The sequence below is a fragment of the Molothrus aeneus genome, chromosome 5 (assembly GCF_037042795.1).
Source record: "Molothrus aeneus isolate 106 chromosome 5, BPBGC_Maene_1.0, whole genome shotgun sequence".
Taxonomy (NCBI): domain Eukaryota; kingdom Metazoa; phylum Chordata; class Aves; order Passeriformes; family Icteridae; genus Molothrus; species Molothrus aeneus.
Window position 1 is genome coordinate 39,159,743 of NC_089650.1, and position 27,832 is coordinate 39,187,574.

Consider the following 27,832-nt stretch of genomic DNA (forward strand, 5'->3'; position numbering starts at 1 on the left):
TTAATAAAAATAAGCTATCATTGTTGGGTTTTGTCCAAACTGCTACTTTTACAGATTTCTGTTCAGGATTTGTGCATGTTGAGGAGGGCTGATGAAGCTTTCCAGTCATGTAGAACTTAGTGAGGTGAATGAGTAGACCTCATTATATGTTGCTATTGAACTTAGACTGCCAAGATTAATCTTGCACATGATATGCTACTGTAGACTTTTGCTTTCATTTTTAAATGCAACGCCTGAAGTTACTTTTCAGGGCATAGAAAACAGTGCAAGATGGAGAGTAGAATGCAGGTATGCAGGGAACTGTCAGCTCCACCTGCTCCAGGAGATGGCACTGTTTTTCCCTTTTAAATTGGTAAAGACTGACAAGTTTCTGAATGGTAGGATTTGGTAAAACGTGGAGAGGATTCACAGATCTGAAGCAAGTAAAAAATCCTTTCTGGGGAGAGAAGTGGATTTTTTCTTTTTTTTTTTAATCCAGCACACTCTACAGTGGTTATAGCCCTGTTGTGTTGGAGGAAAAAAAGGTTACATAAATAGTGTGAAGCAGTTAAACTGTGAATTACTTCCTAACCCTTTGCTGTGTTACAGCATTCAACATGTCAAAAATATGAGATCGTGTTTGCTGCAGTGATGGATTCAGACTTGAGTTTTGAATGATTCTTTTACTTACCAGTATTAAATTATGTTTTTCTAGGTAACTTTTTAGTTCACCAAGATAAGTTTTAAATGTGGATATTGTCCTCCGGTAGATCTCCAAGACAGTCAAACTATTGTCTTTCAATTCTATAACCCAAGTTGTTAGAATATTGAGGGAACTTTTCCTAGGACTTACTTCTGTAGAATATCCTTACACCTTTCCCTTTTGACAGTAGACTGTGACTTTATTTTCTTTTTTTGCTTTCTAGCAACTCTGAGTAGCTCTGCATGCAGAAAGGTATTGTTTAATATGAGCTGTGTTTTTCTTACTTATAAGGATGTCTGGTGACAATCACACATCAAGATAAAGACACTTGACTTACTGCTTTTTCATTACACTGCTCTCAAAAAAAAAGGTTTTAACATAACTTGTACTTGGCATTACTTGTGTCAGTTACTGTGGAGAGCATAAATTAATATAGTTTGAATACTTGTTCCCAAAGATGTTTTAGGAGTTTTTTCTAGGATTGAAAATTAATGATTGTGACACTGCTCAAGAAGTTCTTGCTGCTTTTCTTCTTCCTTTTCATTTTATTTAAAAATAGTCATTTCAGTTTGCCAATTCTCACATCAACAATTACTGCTGCTTTTGAAGCTACTTTTTAAATAATTTTATTTATATAAATTTATATGTCATTTTAATAACTTTAATATAAGGTTAACATACCAGTTTTTGATATTTAGAGTATAAATACTCTTCAGGGTCCAGAGAACCTGTGAACATCAATTTCAGGAAACTTTGGTTCTAGCTCATTCTTCTTTACTAGGCAGAGATCTTCCTTTGTCAGTGAAGTGAATGCAATTGCTTGTAGGTGCCATCACTAGGGAATCCTGAAATGGAAACAGATACTGAACAGCTCATTATCAGTGTCATCAGCTGTCACTTGTTTTCTTCCATCTTCCATGACTAACATTTCCTTTGTTCCAGGGGGGTTTTTTGTTTTAGTGCTGATGCACTTGACAGTGCAGTCTCTTCTTACTCCTCTCAACTACTGCTTATTTATTTTTTAACTACTCTTGTAGGTCTGTGTTTTCTTGTTACTGCTACTTAATAATTATTAAACAATCTGTCCTCATTTCTATTACTTTTGAGATCATTGAAGAGCCCTTTATTGTTCAGGATGATCCCTTTTCACATTTGCTCTCCTTTCTTTCATTGCCATAATTTGAGCTTGTTATCTTGATATTATTTTGTAGCTGCCAACTCTGGTGTACCCTTTTCAGCCCTTTTATTTTTCTCCCATTAAACCTTAATGAGCAATGTTACAACAGAGTGAGTAGAGAGAAGATGAAGGAAATGAAGTTTTTTAAGTTGTGTTTAGGTGCCATGGTGTCTAGGCAGCTTGGGATTGCTCTATGGTCAGTGTTAGAATCCAAGAGTGTGGAGTGTTAAATATACATCCTCTTTTCTCTCCCTCACCTGTGTCCCATGTAGGGGCAACTGTGAGGCAAGGAGTCTGTGCCAGTCTCTTTTGCCACTAGGTTTTGTTTGTTTGTTTTCAGAAAATCCATACTTTTCTAGGAATAGCAAAAAGGACCTTAATAATAGCATAGGGCTGCACATTTATTGTCTCTTACTTCTCCCCAGGTAAGATTCACCCTGTAACTTTTATTTTGGAGCAGCTTCAAGCCACTCTTTCTCACGTCTTAGAGAGCAGTTAGTGTTTTGAATTGCATTCTTTGTTATTTTTTCATTATGCTTTTTTGACTTCCTTAAGGTGTATTTCTAAGGGTTATGTTACTCAGAGGACATTGTTGCCCTGCAAAATTCTTTGTTAGTTGTTGCAGACATCTTTTCACTAAAAATCCTTTCTTTAGGATTTTTCCTTCTGAGAAGCTAAGAGGCCTTAGAGACAGAATGTAAACAATGGTTATCTGCTGCTGTGGAATGCAACAGGTCCACCTGTGATTGGCCCATCTTGGATGTTTATAATTAATGGCCAATCAAGGACTGAGCTATCTCGGACAGAGTCCGAGCCTCTGTTATCATTCTTTTCTATTCTTATCTTAGTTAGCATCTGAGAAAACCTGTCCTTTTTATTTTTAGTATAGTTATAATGTAATACATATATATCATAAAATAATAAATCAAGCCTTCTGATCATGGAGCCAACATTCGCGTCTCTTCCCTCATCCAAGAACCCCTGTGAAACACGGTCACAATTAGTGATTATCCTTGAGAGAGCAGGAAACTAGCCTGACCTCTAAGGAATGCATTCTAATCTGGAATCTAGTCTTCATGCAAGTCTGTCAAATGACCTGGAATTACATTAGTGATTGATCTGACTTTGTTTTCTTTGCAGGTTAGGCTTAGGGAAGGTACAGCTTTTATGATAAAAGGTGGAAGTGTATTTTTCACTGTTGTGTCTTCTCTTAAGCATGCAGTTCAGACTGATTGAAATAGTAAAGGTTTATGGGTTTCATGCATCTGTCACTTTTTCTTTGTATCATTTCACATAAACCATTTGTATCAGATCTTTCTTGTTACATCTGTCTCTATGTGCTGATTCCCTCTCTTGAATGTCTTCATTTTCACTGTGCCCTTTCTGTTCAAAACATTGTATTTGTCACTGCCTTCCCTTTCCTGTCATTAGTTACAAGCAACTCAGCTTCTGCAAGTGTCATTAGAAGGCCCCTTCTAGTTTTTAAATATTTCTGCTCAAAGCTCTTTGTTTCTGAAGGCTCCTTCTAGTAACCTTACTTCTTCAGGCTCCATTTTGTAGAAATATTCCACTCTAAAGTCTCACTTTATAAACTGAAGCAAATACAGCATAAAACCCTTTTTATTCTTTTTTCATTTGCTTTCTGTTCAAGTGATTGCTCAGTTCACTTGTGGTTGAATACTTCATAGTCTCTTAATTTCTTAATAATAGCAGAAAGTAGTGCTTTCTTCAAACTTCAGACCTTCCAGTCTCTCTTCTGGCAGTTGTTGCATTAATGAAGTTTAAGATGACAGCATAAAAGATAGACTTGGTTCCTTGTCCTAGTCTACCTCATATTTAAAGCAAGAAATGTACCATTAAGCATGAATAATGTTACATTAACTAATAATTGAATATACAAAAGTCTTCCTTGTCCTGATGCCTGATAAGATAGATTAATGCTCTGTATAAACTACTCAAGTCCTGTTTTGTGGCCCCTTATTTAGACAGGTCTTCCACAATGAGCTGAGCATCAGATCAGTCTAAGTGAGGAGATGCACAGAAACCCCTGTGAGAGACTGAAATGTTACTGGTTAATGGTTCAAACAATTGGCCAGTTGCAAGGGTGCTTAGCTGAGGCCAGTTTTGCATCCCCCAACTGAAGGGTAGAGGAGGGGGTTTTGTGTGGGGTGGGGAAACCCCTGACCTACAACAGACTGAGAGGGTGAGAATGGTGACCAGGACAAATCAACTACAGCAACAAGCTGGATTTTGAGCCAGATAAAGGAAAAGACTGATGAGAAACTGATGTGAGAGGCAGCTGTCATGTCTTATAAAGTGTCATAACACCATCAAAGACTCTTGAAGTGTCCCCAGACACATATCTGGGCTTCTCTACCAGAGAATGATCTACAGTGTTGAAACAGAGAGTGGTTTATAATGAATTGCTATCACTTTTGGAAGAATCAGTAAACACCTTGCTGACTTGAGAAAAATGTACTCCCGAGCCTTCACTAGGAAGTGAAAAAGCTGCTAACTCTTTCTAAAATAGCCCAAAGTTCAGATGTTTAAAATAAAAAGTAATGAGCTACTGCTGTACACTGGAGGCTGTGTGTAACACCATGTAGCATGTGAGGCTTGAGGAGTCCAATTCTGTCCTAATGTTCAGATTTCTTTGCTTTTTGTGATTGGATTCTAGTGGCTGTGAAAAATACAGGCTATTACAGGTTACATCATACTAAATGCAATGTATAAGTGAAAGTGTGTGTGTTTTTTTCAAAAGATGGGTCAAAACATTATACAGGACACCCCCTGAGCTGAGAGGGGCAAGATGATGGACATCTCTCTGAGCTCTCATGGAGACAGGTCCATCATCTGACACATCACGTCATCTGGGACACAGATGCAGAGTCCCACATGTAATCCAAGAACTCAGGGACTGGCAGCTGAAGGAGAAGTGAACTTCCCTTTCACAAGACTCAAGATCAGCATATTTTTTAAAGCTTTCAGAATTTCAGTCTCAACATTTCTCTCTACTTCAGTAAAATCCAAAAATCGATGAATGTTTTTAATATAGGATTTGCAGAAGCCATGAACAGGAGAACAAACTCCACTAACCCTTTTTTTAGTAACTTCCAACTAGCTTTGCTCTCAGAATTACATTTTGTCCTGGTCTTTGTCCTTTTGTGCTTGTGCCTTCCACATACTGGGTTTATGTGAAGCCAGCTGTACTGAGGACAGATTCCTACAGTCAGTGCTCCCATTACTGGACTTTATCAGGACAGCTCTGCTGCTTCAGATGCAAAGAAATTTGGCTCAATAAGAATGCCCTCATGCTGCATATAACACAGCCAGGCTTTGATTGTACTCCTACCTGGTTTGTGCTGGTAGAGACAGGAAACCACAGTACCACACAGCCAGAGCTCTTTTCATAAGGCTCCTTCCTCCAACTGCAATAATGCCAATGCAAAATATCACAGGGATCAGTTGCTGTGCTCAGAGGCTGATGATGGGGATTGTTTGTTCCTGTTCAGCTACCTGGGGTTACAGTATATGGCTCTTCATCTTCAGACCTCAGGCTTAAAAAGGATGATAAAGGATGTTTATCATTCCCAGTTGCCTAATGCATAAAACAGAGTTTATTCTGGTCTTCATTACTTTCCCCTGCTAATTCCCTGTGCTGATAATTTGCCATCCTTCAGCCTGCCTGTGCTCTCTTGTCACTGCCAGCTACTGACTGAATACACTATATGTTTGTCAGAGCAAGGAGGATGTTTTAAATGGGTGGAATTAAATCAGAATAATGGTCCAAAGAGTATTTTCAGGCACCTCAATGTATTCAATATCCTTGCGTACAAGATTCCCCCACAAACAGTAATGCACACTGACAAATTTCAAAACTTAACAAGATAGATATTTCCAAACTGATGAGCATCTGTTGGGACATTGCCAAAGACGTGACAATTAAATGTCCATGTGCCTCTAAAACTCAGGAAAAAACAGCTGCATTATGAAGCCTATGGGAGCAATGCTGTGTCCAGTTTTACAGTTTTATTACAGGCCATAGGCACACTTAGACTAATCAGTCCTTGGAAAAAGAAAGGAAATGGAGCAAAGAAATGAGTGATGAGACCAAACTACCCATCAATATATTCAGTGATTTTAGAATTTTCCCACTTTTGTGCACAGCCTCATGTCTCAGGCAAGTTCCTCCCTAGAAATCATTTGTCCTGTAAGTTCAAGACCTGGATTTTTTTTTTGTTACTGTAGCTGTATTTGTGTGCTATCACTGCTGCACTAGAAGCAGATTGTCACCTGTGAAATTTATCATAGAATCACAGTCTGAGTTGGAAGGGACCCAGAAGGATCATGAAGTCAGCTCTTAAGCAAATGGCCAATATAGGGATTGAGCCCAAGACCGTGGTGTTATCAGCATCATGCTCTGACCAGCTCAGGTGGAACATCTGAGGCTTTCAGAGATAATTAGGTGACTGTTGCCCAAGTGTAGAGATGAAATTCTCCTCTCTGGCAGGAGAAGGTAAAAATGTTTTCTTCTGATGAGGAAGGCAGTTCTGGGTCTGCAGGAGACTCAGGGCAAAGGGAGGCACACTGAACTTCTTGATGGGAGAGGGTTCTGGCCTCTGAGAATTGGAAGGAAAAACAGAGCAACTTTGGGCCCACGTTACAGCCAAGAGGGCTACTCATTGAAGAGTGTATTTGATGAAATTTACATTAAGTACCCTTTTTCCTTCCTAATTATACAGCATAATGACTCAAGAAAACCCGTGGACTATTTATGAAGTGAATTTTGTGAAGGGAAAGCTATGAACTATATTTTATTTGTTTAATTTATTTGACAAACTCTGAATCTGACACAGCTTGGGAGAAAGGAAATGCTATGAGGGAAAGAGAGCACAAGGCCTTTATCTTTGCTGAATTATCTCTGGCAGCGAAGAAAACCTTTGGCTCTTCAATTATTTCAGTCCCACCCTGGAGTTTGTTTCCTATCACCCAGTCCTGGATCATCTGACTTGTCATATAGGATCATAGCTCCTTTTGCCTCTTCTATCTAATGCTTAAAATGAGAATCTTGAGTCCCCTTCTTTCTTAACAGCCTACCAGCAAGACATATTGTGACAGTAAATTTCAAAACTTCACAAAATTGCATAAAATCCAGTATCAGGGAAACTGATACCAGACAGCTAGGGTACAAACTGGAAATTATTTTTCCAGGGATAACATGTCTTGGGACATGGCTGTTGGTACTAAAGAGCAGCACATGAGGGTGAGGCATGTAGGGAGGGTGTGAATGCAGGATAAACAGATAGAAAGACAGGATAGGAGTGTCCAGCTGCTGGCTCAAGGGAAGATTTTCTTCCCTGAAATGACTCAGTGGTGCTATTCAAAGGCAATAAAAAAGTCAGAGAGAAGAGAGCCACAGCTTTCTGCTCTGACAGAAAGAGCAAAGTTTGCCACAGCTCCTTGTTCTTTCTGCCCTGATTTATCCCAGAATCCTTAAGATGCCACACTGGCTGATACAGATTTCTTCTGGTCACTGATTTGTTCTCTCAATGTAAAGTGTGTTGATTTATGGATAAATAGAATGCATTGGCTATACTGAGCCTACTGCTCATGTTTGAGCACAGTCATGGAAACAATGCTTCTTCTTAAAAGAAGCAGAATGGCAAAGTCAAGCACTCAAAAGGCTCAAATTGCCAGTAATGCCCAAAGTGATACTTAGCTTTATACAGCCCATTTATAGTGTCATTATATTGCAAAGGTTCCATATTGCTAGAGTTTCATACCTCCTTGATGTTTCTCACAGGCAGCTCCTCTGGGCACTGCCTCTTCCTTGTCCTCAGAGTAGCCACCAGACTCCAGCTTCCCCTCAACCAACCAATCCACTCTTTTATAACACTCTTCTTATTGGCTACAGCTGTGGCCTGTTAAAGTCAGGCCTGCTCCTAATCTTTAATAATTAACCCAGCTGCAACTCTTTAGAGGATTAGATTACTTTCTATACTACCTCTATTTACTTATATTCTATCCCCCTACACATTTGTGTATTTTTCATATGATGGTATAATCTTTAACTACACTTTTCACCAAATTTCTTACCTTCTAGGAGCTATGCTTAGAATGTACTTATCTCACAAGCATGGATGGTTTGTGTGAAACACTAGTTTTTTTTCCAGGGAGATTTTTTTGGTGCCTGAATTTAACCATCAAGAGGTCAGTCTCTCTGCAGCACAGTTCATGCTTTTAAGTGTTTCATAATACAGTTGTTCAAAAACATCAAGCTGAGTTGCAGCCACAGGGAGCAAAGTGAAATTAATCTAGTGGTCCTTCCTCAGCTGGGTTTTATAAGTTTCTTGATAGCATCTGTGACAGCCGTGCACAGTTGCCCTGTTCTCCCTATTTAAGTACTCCTTTCTTTCCTGGCTGTTTGACACTAGAGAAGCACCTGTCTGACAGACAGACAGACATGCACACAGTTGTGTGTGTGCTAGTTCAGCTGAACCACATGCCAATGTGTATTTGCTTTATGTTACACTGGAAATGAAAAAATCACTGTAAAATCTACAACATCAATATATTTTTTTATTAACTTTTGAGTGCCTTGCTCCAATAGACCTTCATTGTTTTGGGTTTTTTTTGTTGTTGTTTTTTGGTTTTTGTTGTTCTTACTGGTCTGGTTTTCCTTCCTACTTTTCTTTTATTCATAAGTACTAATTAACGGTGCCTATGAGCCATAATGCTTTTCTAATGACCAAGCCATGAGCTTTGTGAAAGCACCTTAAAAGACATGGAAAAAAACCCACTTCCAGCTGGGCCAAATGCAGCATATCTCCTTGTGTCAGTCAGGTTGAGAGCAGCTCCACTGAGTAGCCCTTTGGAGAGTTTCTGGAGCTGTGCAATTAAAATCAAGCCTGGAAGCAGCCAGGGCAGTGGTGCTCAGACATTGCAGCCACGGGTGAGTACCATGCTAGGAGAAACACAGGGGAGACTGTGCCAGGAGGAGAGGGGCCTCCTGAGGGCCTCCTGAGGCTGTGCCTACTCTGACTTGTGACATGGCCCTCCAAACTCCCTGAAAAATTCACCACATTTAAGAAAAAAGAAAAATGCCTGAGGAGAGAGTAAAGGGAAAATGTTTCAGGGAAGAGCCAGCTCAGCAGGAAGATGTGGAGATAGTGTAATTGGAGGTGCATGGGAGGTTCATGCAGCTTCACAGGAAAATCACTGTAAATGGAGAGGAAGGATCAGTCCTTTCTGGAAAAAGGCAAAATGGGAGAAATGGGTTGATTTGATGCCTCTACAATAACAGAAAATTAGATGCATCTGTATCTCCATCCCTTCTTTTGTAGCCAGATACAAAAACAAAATAGCTCTTCAGTGCTTTTATGTTCTGCAATGTAATGTGCAAAACAGAGCATTGTGAAAAAATAATCTAATTCACACTATTTCCTTATGTTTTATGCATTTTCAGTGAAAGATCCCACGCTGAACTCTTTACAGTGTTAACATAAAAGGAATGGGAAAGAAAGAATAGAAATGGACTTCCATTTGGAGAAATTAAAATCTTTGATTATAGTACCAATTGTTGTTGTGAGTCATTGTGTAGCAGAGACAAAAAAAATGGATATTTGATTTGCAGAAGTCCCTACTTGATTTGCAGAAGTTCCTGCTTCTCATTCAAGGCAAATGAAGCAAATGCAGTTCTATTGCACGAAGGAGTTTTCTTCAAGTGGCTTCAGCTATTATGCACTTCATTTAGACCAGACATGCCACAAGAATGAATGTTATGTAAAATAGGCAAAGCCTGATGGAAAGCTGCAAGAATGGAGCTGCATGGGGCTGAAAAATGTCTTCCCTAAATTTCTGCACTTCTTGCACCTTGTCCATAGAACAGAGCCTGGAAGGAAGCCATAAACAGCATTTCTCAGGCTGTGCTTGCTCTTCTGTATGGAGAGCATCTCATGCAGCAGTGAGAACAGAAGGCAAGGGATGGTGGGGGATACAGAAAGGATCAGGACCCTCTCTTTGGCAGTCAGACCAGTGTCCAACCTTTTCTACATCCCACAACTTGTTGAAATTGTAGCAATTCTTCCTGTGCAAAGATGAGTTTGTGAAACATTGAATGAAAACCCTGCTTTCAGGCACAGAGCTGTGTCACCCATTCCCCTCACCAGCTGAGAGTTTCCAATAGCATATGCAACACACATATTTTCCTTCTGGCTGTAACATCACTTTTCCTAAGTTAAAGACACCATGTGAAAACACGACAAACATGAATATTTCATGATTCTTTGGTGCTTCTTTGGACTTCACACTACAGTCTTATTCATGACACAAAGGAAAACAAGGTTAGAGCAACACTGATTTTTTCTTATAATGCTCTTTTATGTGTGAACATTAATGGAAGAAAAGCAAAGCAATGAATAGCTTTATAGAAAAGCTTCCACCAAAGGGAAATTAAAAGAGGAAGATGAGATTAAGTGTGTCTAATCACACCAAGTGCACTGTGACTTTCTATTTGGTCGTTATGCTGTGCTGGAAAAGCCAACATTAAACCTGATGCAGAAAATAAACATACAGAGGGGAATGTCCAGTCAGAGCAACCTGACTGCCAGCCTCATTATTACATTTGTAGCTTATAAGTTTTTTCTAAATCTTCTTCAAGAAATAGATAAAAATATAAATAGAATAAATTAAAATTTCAAATAAAAACTGCTCTTGAAAAAAAAAAGAAAAAAGAAAAAAGCACGAGCAGAAAAACTGGCATAATGAAAATAGCAATAAAACCAATAAATCAGACTGAGCACAGTACAGGCTGCCCAAAAGCCCAGACTTTGAATGCAAATTAAGGTAAAAATAAAGTCTGGCATTTTCCCTTTCAAACTGTTCTACACTCTTGACTTGTACAACTTGCATTCATGAGTACAACTCTTGCTATTTCACATTCTTATTTAAGAGGGCTTTTTATCCTGAGGCCTTAAAATTCCTGCTGGAGTATCTCAAGTTATTTAATAATTCTGTGGTTTAATTATTGAAATGATTGCAATTTACATCCAGCAAGTCCAGCAGCATGTTAGAGATTTGAAGGGTACAATATATGTATATTCCCAGCAGTAGAAGAAATACAAACAGTTTTCAGTCTTGATGGGTTTTCCACATAAAATAATGATGGGAAGAGAGGCTTTCTGGAGGTTCAAACAACAACAAGAGGATTTGGCACCCAGATTAATGTAGTAGATCTCTTCTAACCTATCAGGTAAAATGTCTTTAGCACATCAATTTCACTGCTGAATCTTCACAGTCAGCTGAAGTTCCTCACAGTGGGTACATGCTGACCACCAAAACCCAGAGAGGATAGAGCTGCACAGCCCCTAGCAGACACTGAAACCAGTTTGGGGTATATCTTCTCTACCAACAGGGCTTAATCCTTTAGTTTAACCATACTTCAAGAGAAAACTTGGTGTCCCTACACACTCCCTAAGATCACAGTGGATGAACATCAGAGGGAAAAATTCTGCTTCAAATACCTTTCTCATCCTTACAGCACAAGCCAGTGCCCTAGAATATCCTGGGCAGGATATTTTGAAAATTCAGCTTTGAATGACCTGGATAAATGTCTGCTTTGAAAAAAATATGGAACAATATGGTAGAATACAAACATAAAAAACTTGGCCTCTCTTCAGCTACTGGGAAGAAGTTTTATAACTAGTTTATAACTGCATAAATACTGCATTGATTGCTACAGGAGCAATATCCAGCTGGTGGGCCACATATCTTGTGTAAAGTCCCATGCTAAAACTGAGGAAAACAAAACATGGTGTTATTCGCAGAACATTCCCTTGCCTTAATATTAGCTGTACTTGTAGCAGTCAGTCTTGATGTGCATATTGGCCTTTTGACTTAAGTGTCCATCACAACCTTTCCCTCTCATCTCACTCCTTCCTACTGTGAAAATAAAACCCAGATTCAGGGGAAAAGGAACATGCAATAGGTACCAGGCAGACCTCCAATTTGGATGGTCAAATACCAAATTACTAGGTGTGGTGGTCCTCTGCTGGAAAACCTCTTAAATAATTTTCTTACAGAAATCACTGAGGTCTCCATTTGCATTGTAGCATGAAGTCCACATTCTCAGGGTAGATTCTCCCATCTATCTCTGAAAAAAGTGAAGAAAGAGGATTGATGAAAAACTGAAAGATGCTGGAGAGAAAGAGTATGGGTTGTCCAATGTGTTTATAGGCACAGTAGGAATCCATGCATAGACATAAACTATCAGAGAGAGAAAACACCTCATCATCAAAGCCATGTTCAATGCGTGGGAGAGCCTCAATATAGCTCAAATATAGCACAGTGAGCAGATGTCTTTACTACCATAAGTGTACTTAGACCTCCCTGCATTTACAGCAACAGCAGAGAATCACAGTCTCTTTCATTCAAAAATTATAGCAAAAATCTATGTTGCCAATCACCTTTTATATCAGACTACAACACTCACCTACAGTAAGAGATCTGCACTGAAGGCAAAAAGAAAGAGGGGAAATTAATGGAGGGAAGATGAAATTTCTATTTCTCCTCGTGAAGTCAGACTTCCTTATGTGGAGAAAGCAAAATTCCTTGTAGCCAGACTCAGGAGGTTTAGTCTGAATGGTAAGGCCACAATAAGTGGATGTGCCTCAAAAGTGGGATGTGCCTCAAAAGTAGATATAACTCACTTGAACTCATCAGAACATTTTTTTTTTTTTTTCACTGAAAGGGTGATTAAGCATTGGAAAAGGACACCCATTGGAAAAGAAGTGGTGAAGTGACCATCCTGGAGGTATTCAAGAAATGACTGGATGTGGCACTTAGTGCTATGGTTTAGCTTATGTGGTGGTGTTCTGTCTAAGGCTGGACTTGTCTTGGGGTTCTTTTCCAGCCATAATAATTCTATGATTGCATGATTCTATGTCAAATTTCTGGAAAGTATTGCTTCACATCAACCCCTCTGGCTTTGAAAAGCTCTCCAAAGTCAGAGATGATAAATACATAGCAGCAACAAAACAAGGTGGCAGGTGAAGCAACTATCCCTCCGAGCAACTTTCCTCTCAAATATTGTAGGAGAAGTTGTTTAGAGTGAATGGTTTACTTCAAGTTTTGTTGAAAATATTATCTAAAATCTCACTGAGTATGGCTATGGTGGAGAGAGTATTGGGCTTTTTCACTTTGCCTCAATTCATTGGACCCTTGGACAGACAAACTTAATGGAAAAAGTTTCAAATAAAACCCATGGGTGATTTAGTATACAAAACTACTATCAATGAACTCTTAAGAACAGGACTAACATGAATTATTTATGATGATGTCTTTTAAAACTATTTTATTTCCTATTTTAAAGCTGAATTTCTGGAAAACAATATTGAGGTATGAAATGTTCCCATTTATGACAATTCTAGACTTATATAATAAGATTTTTCTGGCAGATTTATTGTTTTTAATTAGAATCAAAAGTGCAGACAAAAGCCATAGTTATAAGAAAATGTTATATTTTCATTAATATTTTAATAGAGACATCTGAAGCAGTCATTTTACAGAAGAATAAGTCAAATCTTCAAATATTTGGTTTCATATGTAAGTGAAACAAAAATATTGATTAAAATACAAAGTATTAAGTATATGAACCAGGTGCTGCCTTGAGGAAATAAACTGTTGTGGAGCAACAGCAAAAAAAAGAACCAATCTTGATCTTTTTATTAGACTGTTGCCAACAAATATATGAAATTCTGACTGCCTGAAGTCAGGTCTCAGACAATTATTTTTGTAATGTAAATAAAAATATGTAATCAATATAGAATTTCCTGAATGGGTGCTAAAATTGCTTCATCTTTTTGATTAATCTCTTAGGCATACACTGCAGTTCACATTGAAAACAAAAAAATCACATACAAATGTATTGAGGCAAGAATACATCCCTCCTAGTTAAAATATATGCTCTGCTCCATGTTTATCCATTGTGAAGAGGGGAGAATGGTTCTAAACAGCACTGGTAGCAAAAACACCCAGCCTCTTTCTCCCCTTGCCCACCATTACTTGTCACACATCTAAAAATGTATATAGGATGGTGGGTGAAATTTAGTCTTCAACTGAGTATGAAAAAGAAGCAGAGGACTTTCACTTACTGCTACATAAATTGTTTTTCTAATCTCTGTTTACATGTGATAAACGATATAAATTCAAGATTAATCTGGTTTTTTTTGCACGATAAGGGGAATTTTAAGAGCTTTTTAAAGAAGCCAGTCACCAGCACATAAGTACTTTCCAAAAGTGCTACCTTGACTCCTGAAGCTGTGTAAGTACAGCAATCTGACCCAGGGAGTTGGAGGTAGCTGCCAAATTTCTCTCAGCAAGTCTGACTGTAGGCTTGAGTGTCTATCTCTGTGTTGTGCACCATTACATAACCATGCCCATCATCACACCTGGCTGGAGTTGCTTCTCAGTTTCCTCCCACGGTTGCACCTCATTCCAGTAAATCTCAGCCACTGAGACTGCAGCTGTGTGCCTCAGAACGGCTCTTATTTTTCCTATCACCTCGTGAGACATCCCATATACAGGAAACTTGATTTATCTGTCTCTGTATCAAGACCAATAATTACATTCAGACAGAGCAGATGAGAGCATCCGGCTGTGATCTGGAGATGGCAGGACAGGGAGAACTGCCTACTCTTTGGTTGTGATTTCTAAATTCCAGTTCATTACTAAAATGACTTCCTAAGTTCTAGCAGTACTTAAGCTCCTGCTGGAGTATAGCTTAACTTCCAGATTTTTATTATGGTAAAAAACTTCCAGGTTTTTATTATGGGTAGGTTCATGAACTCTTAAGTGCCTGTTATTTTCATCTCCCCAAAGTGTTTATTGGAGATTTTTAAACTATCGTGGCAAGTTTGGAGGGCTTCACAGCATTCTACAGTGTTTCCAAACAATGTTTTTTTCATTATGATATTTTTATATTGAACATATGGATTTACTTGTCAGGGAGCATAGAATCGCAGAATTATTTAGGTTGAAAAAGACCATTGAGATAATTGAGTTTATTGTATGAGAATATAAGATGAGAAATTAAGTAAGGTATAAAGTTTAAAGCATATTTGATTGCATTCAATCTTAAAAGCCTCAGGACAAGTGTGAGACCTATCTTTTAAACACCTCTCTTAGTTCACAGCATGCACAGCTGACATATATCATGGGACAGTATGCCTTTAATCTAAATTGTGTTGAGCTTGTCTCCACACTAAGAGCCATCACTGTGTCTCTTCAGGTGGGGTTAGCTCCCAGCACCCCCTCTTGGTGACCTTGCCCACACCAAGCTGTAGGGCAGGACAGCAGACCGGGTGTTAGCAGAGACCAGGGAAACCCCAAAAATGTGTAGCACTGGCTCTGCATCCCAGACCACCATCCTCACTGGCAAGAACAGCCAGCTGGCATGGACACAGTCTTCTGACTCAAATCTATCTGACTCCACAGTGCCACACTGGTGTGGGTGTGGGTGGGGATGTGGATGTGGATGTGGATGAGGATGCCGATGTGGATGTGGATGAGGATGTGGATGAGGATGTGGATGTGGATGTGGATGTGGATGTGGATGTGGATGTGTTGCACTGGGCTGGGGCTGGCTGGGGTGTTTCTGAATAGCTGCTCCGGGGTTCAGGAGATGGTCCATAGCAGCAGCTATGCTCAGGCAAGAGCTCAGTTTGGAGTGCTCTTGGCAAGTGGAAGTGTAAGCTGTTACAAGCAGTCCATTATCACCTTTAACTTGTTTGGCTCCTTTCTGTATCTTTCTTGGGGGCATTGCAAAAGGCAAAGTTGTGTTTACATAGCTGTGTTCCTCCTTGGCAGTCTCCTTAATCTTTTGGAAACTAAGTGGGGCACAAAAATGACACACTGCAGGCACGGGTCTAGTAACCCTAACTCTGCCTATCCATAAAAAAAAGCAGAGCAGTATAAAAAAAAAGTTTTGTTTTCAGTCTCACTTTTTGAAAAATAGTACTGGAAAGACGCACACATTTTGTTTAAATTAAACAACATGTCATGAGTCAACCCAGAAAAAAGCAGTACTTTACTGGGTTTCTCTGCTATAGCATCAGAAAAACTAGTTTTTTCCAGTCGGGGTTTGTTGTTCAGTGCCTTGCAAAGGGTTGGTAGGGACCCTCAGGAACCACAGAGAAGACCAAAAAACTTTTCTGTCCTCACTCCTTCTCCTCCCATTTGAAGATTTAGTTTCCTCACCATGAGCCTCATTCAGACTTGGATGCCTACAGCAGTTTTCCCACTGGCATGTCAAAGACAAAGACAAGCACACCTTCTGTGGATAGAGTGTAGAGAAGAAGCTAGAATCTTTCCTCTGACCTGGTAGGTAGGGATTGAAAATAATTTCTCATAATTTCCAGGTCAATATCCTACTTGTTGTCTAACTTTTATCTCCTCCTTCCATTTAATAAACTTCAATTACTCTGAAATGAGATGCAGTTAACAGAAGAGATGAGGAACCTCCTTCTCTGCCCTGTTTGTCAGGGTGGCTTATAGTTCAGTGATCAGATGAGGTATGGAAACTGAATTTCCTCAGAGGAAGCAGGGAGTAGTCTAGAGATTTCATATGATGTGGGACTCCTCTCACTTCAGAAAAACTGAGTTAAAAAAAAAAAAAAAAGACGATAAGGTCATCTTTGCATACTTCCCACCCTGGCTGGAGCTTTTCTTCAGTCAGATGATTCATTACCCCCTGACCAGACCTTAAACTGAGTATATTTGTTCAACTCTTCTTCACAAGAGCAAATTTCTCACTAAGACATCTCCATATGCTTAGTGCTGTAATACAGTAATTATTGAAAAATCTCACTAAAGAAAAGTCATTCATAAGAGTATTTTTAGAAGAGCATTCTGCTATCCTCATTATATCCTCAATTATTTTGGGTCTGAGGACTTTGAGACAGGCTAAGAACCCTCTGCTTTCTGACAGAAGAGTTCTGCTTAATTAAAGTAACATAATTTGGAAGCACAGACACAGATAAAATGATATAAAAATAAACCAGAACACAAAACAAGAGAGTAGGCTCATATTTATCACCAGATCTGATTTTACCTCTTACCCTTCATCAACACATAATTTACTCATTTGAAGTGTTTTTGCATTTCTGTTATATGTGATGCTATCAGATCACTTCATGAGCAATTTTCACATAACAGAGTAAAATAAACAGCTCACAAAACATATCAGAGACACCTTCTCTGTATATTATTTTAATGTCAAAATTCTTGCAAAAAAAAATTGTGAAGGGAGCCTTACAGAAATGATTCTGAAATATTATGCTGAAATATTCTGAAATATTAAAACTGAAATCTTATTTCCTTAAACTATCTGTGAGATCAGTATTTTTTCTAGATGGAGAATCTACCACATTGACCAAAAAACCCTAAGCAACTCCATAGCCATTTCTTTGACTTTTTGAAACTTATTTTCAGTCCTCATATTGCAACTTCTTTAGCATACTATTGAAGGAGTAAATGTCATTCCTGAGTTATTCCCCACAACTCACAATTTTTAATGGTCTCAGTGGGAGCAGGTTTGCTCTCAAGTAATGTATTGCTGTGCCAACACAAAATATATTTGGATGTCAGTCTTGTAAAATGTGAGAAAGGAAGCCAGAAAACTTATATGTGCTACCAAACTTCTTCCAGTCAGATCACCAGACCTGACAAACTGTTAAACAAATATCACCAACATTTGTGATATCCCTGTATCAATAAGATGGAGAGCTTATTTCTAAAGAACTTCAGATAATGCTGGGGGGCTTCAAGCTGTCCAGGAGCTATTAGAGGAAGTTATCTTTTATCAGAAGCATCTCATCATATGCAGAGCAGGTCCTGAAGCTCCTCAGCCTATGGAATGGCATGTTCACACAGCCCATGAGAGGCTCTGCTTTGGCTGTGTGGGCTGACACACATGGCTCTCTTGTTGCCATAGAGGTGGCATGGCCACCAGAGGGGCCAGGCACACTACACAGCCACATCATTTTAACCTGCTTGAGAACATGCAAATCACCACCCACACAGGGAGTGAAAGGAAAAAGAAGAAAAATAGCAGTGAGATCCTGAGTTTTTTCCCATCTGGTAGGAAATGCCTGGCACCATGGTAGACCTGGTGGCAGCAGAGGGGGTGGAAACCCTCCATCACACTCCAGTGCAACTTGCTGTTAGCTCTTATAGCGAGTTAAATCAGCACACAGGTTGGACTGAATTTACTCTGGTGTATCATGACTTAAACTACTGAAAAAAGCAATCAAGAGCCATTACATAATAGAGGGATTGATCTAATGGAAGATTCTTTGTCTAAAATTGTGGTTATTAATTCTTGTACTCCCACAATGTGTTTCAGATATGCAAGATAGGCTCATTCAAAATCCCAGTCCTATGCAGCCAAAGATATGCTCATCTCCTGTGATTTATTTTAGCTGCTTTGTCTCAGTATTAAACAAGCTTCTTGTTTAAAACTGTTGGAGCAAGTGAAGATAAAGAGAATGCCAGCTTTTCCCCTAATAAGCTGTCATTACCTAAAAAATTATAAATGTTGGGCTATTGCTTTCATACAATATAAGACACTGTAACATAGACATTATTTCATTAGGTAGTATTTAAATCTTCCTCTACCATCTGTAAGTGCATTTGTCAGGTTGCAATTTGCAATTTACAAACTCTATTTATTGCGAAGTCAGTTCAGTGCAGTTCACTGAACTCTTTAAAGCAATGGAGTCACTCTTCTGAAACTTTCCTACTTTACAAGGTATTTGTCTTTATTCATGAAGCCTGTGGATACCCAGGTAATTTTATTTTTAAACCTTCAAACTCTGAAAATGAGTCATTTCATACACCCTCTTCTGTCTCATGCAAGACATATTAGCTTCTTAAGGGAATAATCCTGAAAAAATCTCCTTAAATCACCCAGAATTCATTTCTCACATTTGTTTATGCCAATGTTGTCAGAATCAAATTTTTAACGTGGGATATGTGTCTAGTCTAAACATGACTAAGAAGTAGCACATATTTCCATAGCCACAAGATACGTAAGGTATTTCCTCTTTGCCATAAAAAATTATGTCTGAGAAATTACTGCCATGAAATACCAAATGCAGACTTCACAGACCCAAAAATTAGATGGCTACACTATTTTTTTGAAAGAGTAAGTCACATTAGCTAATAATGAGAAGTTACCATTGTGCTGACAGCTGCTAGTCAGTACAAAACAAATATTTTTTTCCCTTTTTTATATTTTTAAGAAAGGAGGGTCTGTCTTCTGGACCCTTAAAAATAGCAGTTGCTATATGATTTGGTTTCACAATAATTCTTCTGTTGTTAAAACTCCCAACAGGGACTTCTAACACTGAAAGGGAAAGAAATGTACTTTCCATCTACTTTTCTTCATGGCTGGGGAGGGAAATCAAGTACACCATTTCTAAAGGGGGTTGGTTTTTGGTTTTGTTTAGTTTGGGGTTCTTGTTCATTTGTTTGTTTGGGTTTTTTTGGGGTGGAGTTGGGTTTTTTTGAGGGGGGGGTGTTGTGGCTTTTCTTGTGGTGCTGGTGGTATTTTTGTTGTTTTTGCTGTTGTTGTTTGTTTGTCTGTTTTTTCCCTTTATGGGTTTTGGTCTGTCCTTTGAGAACTGTATACCTCTTGAGGTGAAAATAAAACAAGATTCACTTTGCTGTGTTTGAGTGATGGTGAAGGATAAGAAATGTCCATTTATATTGAGTAGGATTCAGAAGCTTGAATGGGGGCAGAGTCTATCACTTTAAAACTCCAGGTGTATACCAGGGGGGAAGTTATGGTTGTGTTGCTACAGTATAGCCTGGAGCAAACTGTTGTTTGCTCTGCAGCCAAATGATGCTGGAATGTGACTGCTCAATTCGCTTCCTCCCCAGCAGCCTGGCTACTGGCAGGCTGCCATTGCCACCTCCATCTGATGCTGTCCTGGGACAATATATGTCCCCATGTCTATGCCAAAACCATGCCAGGAGCACTGTCCACAGCACTTCCTCCTTGCTGGTATTTTACTAAAGCAGATTTTTAGGTGTAGTCCTACAGACCCCAGCTGCAGGACTGGCCCCAAGCTCTTGCCGTGGTAATTCAAACCCTACTGTCTGAAACCAGCACAGCATCTCACTGGGAATTCTATTAGGTGATAGGGTGGGAAAATGTCAAGTAACAAGACTTGTTGTCAGACCCCTTTGTTTTCTATTCTAATTTCTTTTTGCAAATGAGTCTTATCTCCTGACAAAATATCACCTATCCTGTCCAATACACGTAAGAATCACACAACAGAAGAGGGATGGGGTGTGTCTGGAAAAGCTATTTCTGCCAGAGAAACAGTAGGATTTGGAGACACATGACTTATTCAGAAACTATTTCCTTCCACTTTTTAAATTTCCTATCTCAGTCCATAATTCCAGTTGCTAGCAAAAGAGTCATCAAGGATATTTCACAGAAAAAAAGAAGATTGACTTTCAATTTCTATTTCTTTTGTGGTCTACAAAAAAATGTTTCCTTTAAAAGAAGCTTATTTTTACTTGAGCTTCTTGAATTGCATAAACTGCTTTCTTACAAAGGAAGCCACAAACACTTTTGATCATGAAAGGTAGTTATTTGTGTGAAGATCAATATAAACACAAAAGTTACATTTTGAGAGACCCAGGTTACAGCCATTGTTGGACATCTGCTGTAAGCAATTTGACCAAGTGCAGAAAATGTTTTTATAGCCTTACTGAAGAGGTGATGCCATGTGACACTGAGGGAGCCCTTCTAGAAGAAGAACAGATGTGAGAATTAGCTATTTTTAAAAGTGTTGCAGATTATGAACAGGCAAAATGCACTGGACAAACACTGTTTGCTTGGTACAATACAACAAACATCAAAATTTGAGTTCTCTTAATCCACAGCAAAAAATTAGAGTCAAAGCATTTTGTTCAATGCTTTTGATACTGCATTTAAAAATCATGTTTAATTAAATATAATTAGATACAACCATGAAAAATTCAAAGGTATTTTGATTAATCTACATGGACAACTAATTTTCAAAGTGATCATCATTTTTCAAGGAGAAGGGAGAAAAGATATATATAAATATATATACATACATATATATATATATAAGCAAAAGAGAAGAAACCCCTTTATGTTAAAGGATTGTTCTTTTGACATTGATTAAAATAAAAATAAAATTTTACAAGACTGGGATTGATAATGAGCCTAAGTCTGTCACCCATAGTCATGCTATTTCCCAGAATAAAGAAGGAGAGCAAGACGTGGTACTTAACCAAGATCTACCTTGTTTTGTTCATGGAAATCTGCATTTACTCAGTTCTGTGTCAAAAAAATTAAAAATCACATCCTGGGATATATTTGTAATATCGCCTACTTTAAAGTAAGTGTAAAGAAAGATATAATTTTTATTTATGTATAATTTTAATATATCCATGTACTTATTTAAATCATACAAACTTAATTAGAGTTCCTTAAAAATGAAAGAATTGGGATCTTTTGACCATAAATGCAAGTTGCAAAATAAAGCAAGAGAGTAAATAAATTAGTATTTAGATAAACTTCTTGATTAAATGAATCTTGCTAAAAGCACCAGATGCAAAAAAGACAAAAGACTAATTGTCAGCTTCAGTGATGCTAATTGAGTGATTGACTTGCTGATTACAATGAACCACTGCTGTTAGATTTCTGTGAGAATTGTTTGCTCTTGAATTATTCTCACATATAGAAAATGCTGTTTGGTGGGGTATTTTATATGCAATTATTTTGTCTATTCATGTAGAACACATTTTCCCCAGGAAAACATCTCTTATTGTAAATTGGGATTTTTGTAGAATGCAGGTATTTTTTCTATAAACAATATTGACTAGACTAATATTGGTGGGTTTTATTTTTAAAACTCTACATAATGTCTAATTTGTCTACATTTGTCATCATTTTTTGATCCATGAGCTTCTTCTAATTGCCACTGAATGTCATTTGAAATCTCATAGAAATTTATAAATAATAAGTGAAAAATCAGAAGCTCTTCAGCTAGTGGAAGTTGAGAAATATTCAAGATATAGCAGAGGTTCACCAAATGACATATGACTGAATACTCATAACAGAAAAACCCTCTAATTAGACCTAGCTGAGCTGTGGGAATATAATCAACAACATCCCATTGCTAACAATACTTAATTTGAAAGACCTTCCAAATATGTGACTTTGTTATGTCATGCATTTAATTTATGTAATTGGAACAGCAAAAAATATGAATAATTAGCAAGAGACTTTCTGGATGCAGCTGTCATATTCTTAATGGTACTAAAAAAAATTGAAAAGCCATGAATATTTTCAATAATTGGAAAACAGCATGCTTTTGCTTGCAGATTTTGCCTTGTCTTCTTTGTTGGTGCTGTGCAAATACCTAGGAGTACTCCTGAAGAGAAATAGAGGGGAAGATAGCTGCTTTACTGCCTCTGTGCTTCTGAAATCCATTTTGTCACCTCTTTGTATATGAGGATTTTTGTGCTCTGTTAATCTCATATTGGCATGTGTCTCCTGTGTAAGAGCTAGATGGATGATCAGGAGGAGACTGAAGTCTCTAAACCCCAGTCAAAACAGTAGCAAACTGACTTGACATTTTGTCCTGCATCATTTTTACACCTACATACATAAGAGTTCCTACTTCTCCAACCTAAATTACTGGGCCATTACCAGGTCTCATAGCTTAATTCCTTCTTATGCACATCTGGGGGGAGAAAAATGTTTGAACCAAACATTATTGAGGAGCAATCTGAACACATGACACCACAGCACTCTGTCATAATAAAGAAAAGGCAAGGAGTAATGGCAGAAACCTAATGCAACCTATTACCCCAAAAATGTTTGCCTTCTCTTTGTATACATCCTTTCAAGTGAAGAGCTAGATTTGATGGACTTAGCTCAAGGCTTCACTTTGCACCTCTGCAACTCTCTCTTGGGCAGCTTTGCTCAGGCTCACAAGATCCTGAGGATGCCAGTTAAAGAGTTCTATGCAAAGACACACATCAAGCAAGACGTGCAAATATTCAAATTCAAAAATTGAGTGCATTTTCTCACTGGAGAAAGCTGTGGTTACTTGTTTTATAAGGACAAAAGTACTAGTGCATTTTCTTATTCAGGCTAATCACAGGGCTTTGTGTCAGTCATGGAAGACTGCTTGAGGTGGATCCAAAATAACACCTTCCCTTCCCACCTACTCAGCATTTAAGTTTACTGTGTGCTGTGCATAGGAGTAGAGAATAAACGTGTATTAGGTTAGCTTTTTAATGACTCTGGGATCTCTAACAGACAGAAGGCGAAGGAATCCATCACTGTCTTTGCATGTGGCGTCACGTTATGTGCCAAACAGAAACACTCTGCCAGTCATCAAAATGTTCTTTCCTTTTTATGCAACTGAATGAGCTGAGGTAATTTCCTCAAAAGTAATTTTTAGGAGGAGGTGCTCATTGTTATGTCAACATGTGAAATTTTCAAAATTATGCAAAAATGTTGATTTAATAGCCACACTATTCATCACTCACAAAAGGGTCTGATGAATTTACTGACATGCATAGAAAGATTTCCATTTTCTTCCAAGAGCTAAGCATTATTATTGCTAAGCTAATGACTACTTTGAGGAAATGGCTACTGATGACAACTGGAGAATTTCTGAAGCTGACGTCTGTTCTTGGCAGAAATCAATTACTTGTAAGGCAATTATGGTAAATAAAAAATCCTGCATTCGGAAAATGGAGGTATTGTTAGCCTGATGTGGCCCACACAACTGGAACATTTGATTCAAGGAAGTAATACACAATAAAAGAAATTACCATTCTGTGAAACAATTGTTACTATGTATACAGTTTCTACAATGCTAATCAATTGCTAAGGAACTAAGTGAAAAATACTGTGCTTTTTACAAAGGAATACCTTCATCAGTATTCCAGCAAAGACTTTCTGGAATAACTAGGTGGGTCTGAATCAAAGCCTAACTGTGAATATCACCAAATTTTGGCTGAAGATATTTTGAATTTTCTTTCTTCTCCTCTGGGAACAATCATGTCTGTCTTTGCATTTTGGAGCTATCTTCTCTGCCTTCAAGTTAGGTTAATAAGCTTCCACAAACTGAAGATAAAATGGATTGCAGAGCTGTCTCATCAAGAAGCAACCTTGGTCAATTTTGGTTCATTAAGACCCTATCAAACTTTCATTATTGCTATTCTCAGACTCTAGATATTAAGGGAGCAGGATGAATTGTTTGAACATTAACTTAGAGATTAAAAAATAATGCTTTAAATCAATGAAATGAATCCACATGAACAGAAATATCTTTCATCATCTGGAGCCTGAAGTGAGGCTTCTATACTCCTTCAGTATCACACAGATAAAGTCAGGGTGCCAAGAATGGTTGTCAATATATTCCTTACAAAGCATTGCAAGACTCCTAGCTGGTTTGTATGTGAGACTTTTCATTTGATTTTTTGATGTTAGCTTGATCTGTCCCTGCAGAGCATTTTTATTCCAGATTGTGCAGGACTTGACCACAGAGGAATAACAGCCAGAGAAACATAGAATAATTTAGATCTAGAGGTAGCAGAGCTGTAGTCAAGCAGTTAAACTGCATTACACAGTGTGTGTCATGCATGAAGAGCTGGACCTAGTAAAAGTGAATCTTAAGAAACATTAGACTAGACAGTTAACTTTTAGATGGCTAAAGTTAAGGTAGAATTTATCACAACTTGGATATCAACTCCAAAATTACAATCCTATGTCAGACACTAGATTGAAAACAACAGTCCTCAGTGTCCTGCCTAAAGGCACTGGGAACTTCTCCTTGCACCCAGAAGCTCGCTGGGCATTTAGAGGGTATGACAGCTCCCACAGAGAAAATGAGGCACCCAGTTTCCATCCAGCTTTACATGTCACCTAAAACTGAGTCCCATGGAAGGTCCAGTTCAGTGCAAAGGAGTAAGTGCCAGGCACATCATGTTACAAGGTCTGTCTTTCCAAAATACTGCAGTTCCACTAATTATCAGAACAAAATGTCACGGTTTCCAGGTCTGCTTGTTATTATGCAGGAGTGTTTTTTGTGGGAAATAAATGTCAGCTTTTGTCAAGTGAAGGCTGAAAAGCACTTGTCAGTGACAGAGTATGCTCTGTACTATTTTATGTTCTCAGTATAATAAAGAAAGAGGAAAAGTTGATGCAGGAAGCATGTGGTGGCTGCTAGATGTATTAATAGGAGAGAGAATAGATGCAGATGCAGCCTCTTTCTAGAAGCATCTATCTGGCAGTGCTACACCAGTGAATCATGAGTAGGTCTGAAAATTTGAAACCCTGATATGGAGAATACTGGGACTTTACCACAGTGTTTCAGAACATGGCTTACATTTTCCTTCACAAGCTAATGAACATGCTGTATCACTGCAATTTCCCTTCCTCTGTCCACAGTCTAGCTGCATCCAGCTCCTGCCTCAAAGGGATTTTGACATCAGCCAACTCTCTGATCCTTGCAGGGGATGGAAGAATGATCTTTGCACTGTTTGGATTTAATTTTGGAGCAGAGGGAATCCTGCTGAACATGTCTTGTCACTAAATCAGAGAGATATTGTGAATTGTCTGGGGAGAATTTGCTCTGGACATTGTGAAAGCCTGGGATTAGCCTTGCAGGCTTTTGAGACTCTGCTTAATTTGAATTTTGATTGTGTTTCATGTTCAGGCAAAACATTGGAACAAAGGCAACCTGTCTGTAAGAGCTCAAGGCTTATCTGACTGTTTGGGTTACACCACTGAGCTCACTTGATTTTCCCTCACAACAAAGATCAGCCAAGTCCTGCTCAGTCACAACCCTTGGTCAGGATGAAAGTCGTGAAAGTTGAAAGATCCCCACTAGACCCATCCTGAGTTTCTGTTTCTCTCTATCCTACATTTTTTGATAGCTTTGGCAGCCTTGTCTTCTAATGACCTCCTCTCTTCTTTCATCTTGATAAAGAGTGCATTTGCTTTCTCTCTCCCACTGGTGCACACGGTAGCCCAGCCACCTTGTTTGCTGCTGTTGGAGCCTCCTGTGCTTCTTCCTGTCCTGGGTGCTCAGCCTTAGGGCAGTCCCTGCCCATCCAGCCCCTGCTCTCCAGAGCTTCCTCAGTCCACTGTCCCTGCATTTCCCTCAATTTGACAGTCTCACTTAGAACCCAACCATCCCAAAACTGAGCTCCATAATCATCTGTTCATGTCTGTCCTCAGTCCCTCCATTTTCTCACCCTTACATTTTGCCAGTCACCAAGAGTTGGGACATCTTGTCATCTGAGGAGGAGAGGAGACTTGTGGGGCAGGTGTGATGAACCCATCAGAGCTGTCCTCTACTTGCGCCTCAGGTCATGGGTGGCACATACAGTGATTTCCTTCATAGGTGGGTGGCCATGTGCACATCCCCCTCTCCATGGACTCATGAGCCTTCTGTGGCAGAAGGTAGACCATGACAGACTTGTACTCCAAGTGCTACAGGTCCTCTTGCTGTCCTCTTGCTGAGACTTTGGCTGCATGTATCTTCTCACCTCTTCCTCTGCCAGAGGCCCAACAAACACAATCCATCTTCTCATCCTGGATCTGTCTATGCTGTCCATTCCTATCACCTGGAGTAGGAAACAATGCAGAAGGAAGTTATCTAAAAAAATTTTTCTGCTTTGGTAGTCATGCCTTCAAGCAGTACAATGTCCCCAGCTCCATGGATGCCTTCCAGGACAAGTGAGTGTTTTCAGATGAGTTTTGCTGAGAATCACTCACCAGCTCCTCTGACACCCCTGGCTGAGGCCCCAGCCCTCACACTCCTGTTTTTTCATCCATTGTCCCTGTTAGCAGCTGTCTGCCCTTCTGGTGTTTCATTTTGTATTATTCTCTCCCTCACAGCATCACCTACAGGACTTACACAGCTCTTTGTTCACTGCTTTCACCCAGCTCCAAACTCCCATTTTACTTCTACTATTGCAAACACACCTTTGATGGCATTTCTACTTCTCTTCAACAGAAAAGGCTATTCCAGAGAATTCAGAAAAAAACATGAGAAATAATTTCATCCCGGAGCTAAATTACATAACTGCAATGACACTACTAAATTATGAGTTATGACTAAGTTATGACACTACTAAAATAAGGCAAAATCCTCCACAAACAAGTCTGCAGGAAAATTCTTTGTCTGTGCATGACTGGTTTCAACAGGAGCATGCACCTTTGTGGTTTTGATTTATGTTTCTTTTAATTTAATTTCATAAAGAAACATAACTGGTTTTAATATAACACAGTGTTGCATAAATGATGTTAAGCACAGTGAATTTGCTAAAGTTGACTTAATCTGTATTTTTAATAAGCACAAGAAACCTCTAACATCCCATTTTTATTATAATTAATATTTTAAAATGGAAGTTTCACACAGTTCAGCTAAAATAAATCATTCCATTTTCTCCCCTTCTTTTTTCTCTCTTTTTCCAGTTTAATGGTAATATATTTGAATTATTAAGTAGACTATATAAAACTTAAAGTAAAATTTAGGAATCTATTATGAAATAAAAGAAAATAATTACACATATTACATTGTCTTTTAAAAATATTATCCCATATTTCATATTTAGGAAGTTCTTGAGTCTACAGTACCTTATCAACACTTCAAAGTTAATTAAATTAGATTAAATTCTTGTTTTTTGCTTCATATCCAAAAGGTCTAGAAATTTCTAATTTCTAGACCTCAACAGTTAGGAATGCAAGAAAGCAAACTCCATTAATTTCTGATCTTTTGGCCTATTCTTTTTGAGTTGCAATTTCCATTTTGATGAATTAGAATCACATTTGAATTGCATCTTTTCTTCTTTAAAATCTCATCTGTTCGGAGTTCCCACATCTTGTACTTCTGCCATCTCTTACT